General features: G+C 39.1%; 1 non-coding gene across 1 annotated transcript; it reads left to right on the top strand.

Annotated features, from left to right (window-relative positions):
• The first annotated feature begins 792 nt into the window (after positions 1–792).
• Positions 793–899, top strand: LOC135148179 (small nucleolar RNA R71). The gene has a single exon (XR_010286071.1). It is a non-coding gene; the product is annotated as a small nucleolar RNA R71 (small nucleolar RNA).
• Positions 900–6,589: the final 5,690 nt, after the last annotated feature.

The following is a 6,589-nucleotide window of genomic DNA, read 5'->3' as shown; positions in this document are numbered from 1 at the left end:
GTTGTAGTTTTTCCAGATCTCAGCGTAATGGATTGGACTTGCTCTTTAGGGTCCCTCTTACCTGGTACCTCTGTATCACTAGGGAGATTCCCCTGTGGTCTGCTTAATAAAGCATTAGCTAACTGACCGACTTGTGTCTCCAAGGCTTTTAAAGTTACTGCCTGACTCTTGTACATGAGTCTTAGCTCTTCCATGTCAGACCTTTCGTTAGCTGATTGCCCATGATTCTGAAATCCCGGAGGGTGATATGGCTGTTTAGGTGCATACTGTTGTGAAGTTCCAGCCTGACTATACTGTTTAGGTCCCTGTTGAAATCCTTGTTGAGGTTGATTATAACCCTGATTATTACTCCAGCTGAAATTCGGATGATTTCGGTTGTTAGGATGGTAGGTAGCTGGGGCAGGCTGTTGACCTCTCTGAAAATTGCTCACAAATTGTGCTGATTCACTAGAAATGGCACATTGATCAGTAGAGTGAGTTCCAGCACATAATTCGCAAATTGAGATTGGCTGTTGAATTCCTTGGTGAGCCAGAGAATCGACTTTCATCGTGAGAGCTTTAAGTTGAGCAGCAATAGCCGTAGACGTGTCAAGGTCAAGAATTCCGGCTACCTTCCCTTGAGTAAGTCTTTGAGTAGGGTTCTGATATTCATTAGCAGCCATCATTTCAATAAGATCATAAGCTTCTTCATAACTTTTAGCCCATAGCGCACCTCCAGAAGCAGCATCAAGCATAGGTCTGGATTGAGGTCCAAGACCATTATAGAAACTGTTTATTTGCATCCAATCCGGCATGCCATGATGGGGACACTTCCTTAGCATCTCCTTATATCGCTCCCAGGCTTCACAGAATGTTTCTCCTGATTGTTGAGAGAATTGAGATAGAGCATTTCGTAGTGCAGCAGTCTTTGCCATGGGGAAGAATTTAGTGAGAAACTTTTGAGCTAGATCTTCCCATGTAGTAATCGAACCAGATGGTAAAGAATGTAACATTCCCTTAGCCTTATCTCTCAGTGAAAATGGGAAAAGCCTTAGCTTCACAGCATCATCAGAGACGTCATTAAATTTGAAGGTGTCACAGATCTCTATAAAATTACGTATATGCATATTAGGGTCTTCAGTAGGAGAACCCCCATACTGTACCGAGTTCTGGACCATTTGAATAGTTCCTGGTTTGATTTCAAAGGCTTTGGCTGCGATTGCAGGCCTGACAATGCTTGACTGGATATCATCAATCTTTGGCATAGAGAAATCCTTCAATGCCTTACTGTCTGGTTGTGCTTCAGGTTCCGTCATTGTTTCAGAGTCAGAAGAAGAAGAAGATGAATTAATTGCTTCCTTACAAGCTTTAGAACGTGTTAGCATAAACGCGACCCAAGTACCTGAAATAAAGAAAAGAAGAAAAGTGAGAAGAGAATAGAATCCTAGTCAGTGAATTTTAATGCACACTGATGACAAGTACATAAACTAATTAATTAACACCGAGTCCCCGGCAGCGGCGCCAAAAACTTGTTCGCAAAAATCTACACGCAAGCGCACGTGATCATAAGTAATATATTTGTTCGTTCCCACAGAGACTGGTGAATTAAGAATACGCACCTATGCAACAATGTATGAGTAATTTTCACTGCCAAGACAATTAACAAGGATGGGTTCTTTTATACTAATAACTAAATTTACTAATCAAATTCAGAATAGAAAAACACATGGGATTCTAACTTCATTATCGAATTCATCTAGAATTGAAATTACTGATTAACATGCGACTGTTGATCCTAATCAGACAACACGAAAGTAATACATGCCAACTCTCGTTGCACACATATCACACCAATCAAAATCCACAATTAAGACAGAAATCTCATGGACACCAACAAAGCTCAGACCCTATATCTCTATAGCGGTAGTGTAAGCAGAGAGGTTTAATAACAGGTCGTCTATCGTGATTACACAGGGTGATAAAAATAGTTCAAGTCTACCACAAATTATGTTTCATTCACATAATCCTATGTTTACATGGCATAGTTCTAAATTCAATCATCCACTCTCGCTTCAGAAAGAATTAACAAACAACTTAGAAGTTAGCTACGCTCCTAAGAAGAATAAGCACGGCTCATGCAAAGAAATCAACGAACGTCACACAATCAAGCAATTAATATTCGTTACTAGACTACATCGATAAATCCATTAGAATCCCATGAAGGCGGTTAGTTCATAATCGAACTAATCGACATCATGGGTTCTAGTGAAAACATGATAAATAAATTACGAGAATTAAACGGAATAAAAATACTTGAATTAATAATAAAGAACACAACGTTACAGAATTGATGTTCACGATCTCGCTCGAAACTGTCACTTCCTCGCGAAGAACGATCCACTACAAAACTGATAATGTGCTTGATTACAAGAGAAAAACTGATAAAACTATAATCCGATATTCTACGATACAAGTGAGGCTAGGGTTTTACACATGAGAAAATAAAGTGCATTGACCAAGTCAACCGGGCCTCGACCGCTGCTAAAATCCATCAGAAAAGCTTCAAAAATCAGCCCGGAACAACTCTGTTGGGCGCAGCCGCGCTAAACTAGCGCAGGCGCGCTAGTGGAACAGGCTGTAGCGCGGGCGCGCTAGGCACTAGCGCGGGCGCGCTAGTGTCTGCCCCCGGATGGCCAATTTCTCCAATTCCGCTCGTTCTCGCGTGCTTGTCCTTCCTCGCTCTAGTACCGCTTCCGTAGGTGATCACGGTTGCATTTAGCACATGCAACAAGCCCTTTAAACCCCTAGATAGCTCTAGTGGACGAGTGTGTTCTCGTGAGGGTTTGTAGAAGATGTACCCACAAAATCCCAAGTCGTGATGAATCCACAATTCTCCATTCTTGCAAATAATGCACCAAAAACAACCTAAAATGATAGAAAATCACTTCATCACCTCAACTCGTGACCTGCACAGAAAAACAATAAAAACACATCAAAAGACACTAAACACTTAAGTACAACCAACCAATTTAAGTGGAAATGAAGGCCTATAAGTGTGTATAAATACCACTTATCAGATATCTGTCCAAACTTCATTTGGAATTGGTAAAGGCTGAAGCAACCCAGGATATGCAGCCAAATCAGCTTTGTTTCTCTGACAAACTTGGCAGTTTTGGATGAACTGTGTTACCTGTACAGTCATACCTTTCCAGTAAAACAAGTGTTTAAGTCTTTTCAAGGTCAAATCTCTCCCTGAATGACCTCCTTCAGCAGATGAATGGTGCCAATTAATGAGTTTTGTCTGAATGTCCCCTGAAATACCAACAACAATTTTATGGTGTTTCCTCAACAATCCATCTATAACAGCAAAATGCTCTACAGGCTCATTTCTCTGAAAAGACTGTAAAATATTTTCAATCCACTGATCTCCTTTATAGCTGTCTTTTATTAAATCTTGTACATTAGAAGCTATCACAGATATGGCCAAACATAAAATTTCAGCTCCCTTGGCCCTGGACAATGCATCTGCAGCCAAATTTTCTTTACCATGCTTGTACTGAATTTCATAGTCAAAACCCAACAATTTTGACAGCCAAAATTGTTGGAAAGGAGTTAAAACTTTTTGCTGCAAGAGCCACTTGAGGCTTTTCTGATCAGTTCTTATAATAAAATGACCACCAGACAGGTATTGCTCCCATTTTTGAACTGAAAATACTATAGCCAATAACTCCTTCTCATAAACTGATAATTTCTGCCACTTAGGTCCCAATGACCTACTAATGAATGCTAAAGGATGATTCCTTTGCATCAACACAGCTCCAATCCCCTTCTTAGAAGCATCTGTCTCTATGACAAAAGTTTCTTCAAAATTAGGCACAGCCAGCACTGGTGCTGAAGTAAGAGCTCCTTTTAATTTTTCAAAGGAATCCTGAGCTTCTGCAGTCCACTTAAATGCTCCCACCTTAAGCAAATCAGTTTGAGGTTTGCTAATTAAAGCATAATCTCTCACAAATTTTCTATAATAGCCAGCCAATCCTAAAAATCTTCTCAACTCCTTCACATTTGTTGGGATTTGCCAGCTATTAACAGCAGATAATTTCTGAGGATCAGTTTCTATACCCTTCTCTGATATGAAATGACTTAAGTATTCAATTTTTTTGACAGCAAAAAAGCATTTACTAGGTTTGATGTGCATGTCATTGATGCTCATCAGCTGCAATACTGCCTCCAGATGTAACCAATGCTCTTGAATATTTTTACTATACACCAGCACATCAACAAAGAATACTAAAACACACTTCCTTAACAATGGTCTGAAAACATCATTCATCCAACTTTGAAAGGATGCAGGGGCATTAGTTAAGCCAAAAGGCATAACCAAAAATTCATAGTGTCCAGTATGGGTCTTGAAGGCAGTTTTAAACACATCATCAGGATAAAGCCTTAATTGATGATACCCTGATCTAAGATCTAATTTGCTGAAAATTTTAGCCCCTGATAATTCATCAATGAGTTCATCAATTACAGGAATTGGAAACTTATCATTGACAGTTTTCCTGTTAAGTTCCCTGTAGTCTATGCAAAGCCTCCAGGTGCCATCCTTTTTCCCAACTAAAACCACTGGAGAAGCAAAAGGGGATGAACTATCCTGAATTACCCCTCTTTCCAGCATTTCTTGAACAAGTTGTTCAATAATATCTCTTTGTTTTAAGGGATTTCTGTGTGGCCTTATGTTTACTGGTCCCCCCCCTATTTGAAGAGGAATCTTGTGATCAAATACTCCCTTTCTTGGTGGTAAATCCTTAGGTTCCTGAAATACAGATGCATATTTTTGTTTTAAGTGCTGAAATTCCTTGCAATTATCTACAGAAGTGACTGAAGGTGATCCCAATTCTGGTTGGACTTCAGTGTTGCAGATCATAGTTGCAGACAATGGTCTGACTTGGATGAGACAACAATGAGCAGCATTCTGCATCAATTTTATAGAAGGCTGACCTTCAATTACTTTAATCTTCTGCTGAGGGATGCCTTTCAGAGAAATCTGCTCATCTTCAAGAATAAATTCCATTTTTAGTTTCTTGAAGTTTCTTGAAGTCCCAATAAACTGGTCCCAATGTTGAAAGCCACTGGATACCTAAGACCATATCACAACTTCCCAAGGGAATTAACATCACTTCTGTTGTGAATTCTTTACCACTCATAATCCAGCAAAATGTTTTAGAGACATTTTTGCAAACAATGTGGTTGCCATCTGCTTACAGTAATGGCTTGAGCTGAAATCTCCTCTACTTGACATCCCAATTGTTTTGCAAAATTAATATCTAAGAAATTGTGTGTACTACCAGAATCCACTAAGATATGAATTGGTTTTCCCACAGATACTCCTTTCAATCTCATAGTTTGAAAATTCTGGTTTCCTGCCAATGCATTTACTGAGATGATAGGCTCTGTATCCTCCTCAATTTCATAAGAACTCTCATTTTCCCCCTTCTGATCCATGGCAGAATTCAACACTTCACCTGGTACTTCTACTGTAAACAGTTGAGGCTCTTTGAATTTGCATTTGTGGCCTCTTTCATATGTTTGATCACAATAATAGCAAAGACCTTTAGCTATCTTTTCAGCTCTAACATCAGCTGGAATAAACCTAAAATTTCTGTTTCATTTCACAGCATTTGAATCAGGATTACTTTTTGGAGTTGGTAATAAATGTGGAGCAGTATTTGCCAGTAATGGAACAGATGCCTTGGTGGAAGAGTAATTAGCTGCAGGCTTACTGAACTTATAAGACACTGTTAATGACTTTTCTTTCAACCTAGCATAGTCAATTGCTTCAGCAATAGAAACAGGTTTGAAAGCCTTAACAAAAGGCTTCACAGATGCTTTCAATCCTCCAATGAAACTATCCAAAACATAAGCATCTGGTAAAGCATGATTATGCTGAAGCATCAATGACCTAATATTCTCAAATTCATCAATATAATCTTCTAACTGTCCAGTTTGTTGCAATTTGTTAAATTGTTCCACTACTTTACTAGCTCCATCATCTCTAAACCTAGCTACTAGGTCAATGATAAAGTCATCCCACTCGACTCCCTTTCTAGCAACTAAATAGCTAGTGATCCAAGTCTCAGCTTTGTCGATCATATACAATGAAGCTAGGTCAACTTTCTGATCATTAGCTATCTTACACAACTCAAAATATCGACTACATTTCTTAATCCACATTCGAGGATTATTTCCATCAAATTTTGGAAAATCAAGTTTAGGAGTAAACTTAAAGGATCGATTAGAGTTTTGATCAAAAACCTGATATCCTGTATGTGGATGCGATGTACTCGCTCCTGTCATTTGCGTTCGCAATTCTTCCAGAGAGTGCATCAATCGACCTAGAGTATCTTCCATACGCTTATTCTGCAATTCATGCTTCTGATTATATGCCTCTAGTTTCTTCTCCATCGTCTTAACATGATCCTCCATTGATGATGCCTTCTGTGTTCTAGCCAGTGTACAAATGAACTGAATTCGAAGCTTGTAAATGTGGTCGGATCGAAGGCTCTGATACCAATGATAAAGCTATAATCTCACCACTACACTAAGATCAAGCTTT

This window comes from Daucus carota, chromosome 7 (genome assembly GCF_001625215.2).
Source record: "Daucus carota subsp. sativus chromosome 7, DH1 v3.0, whole genome shotgun sequence".
NCBI classification, from domain to species: domain Eukaryota; kingdom Viridiplantae; phylum Streptophyta; class Magnoliopsida; order Apiales; family Apiaceae; genus Daucus; species Daucus carota.
Note: the sequence above shows the minus strand (reverse complement) of the source record. Positions and strands in the feature narration are given on the sequence as shown.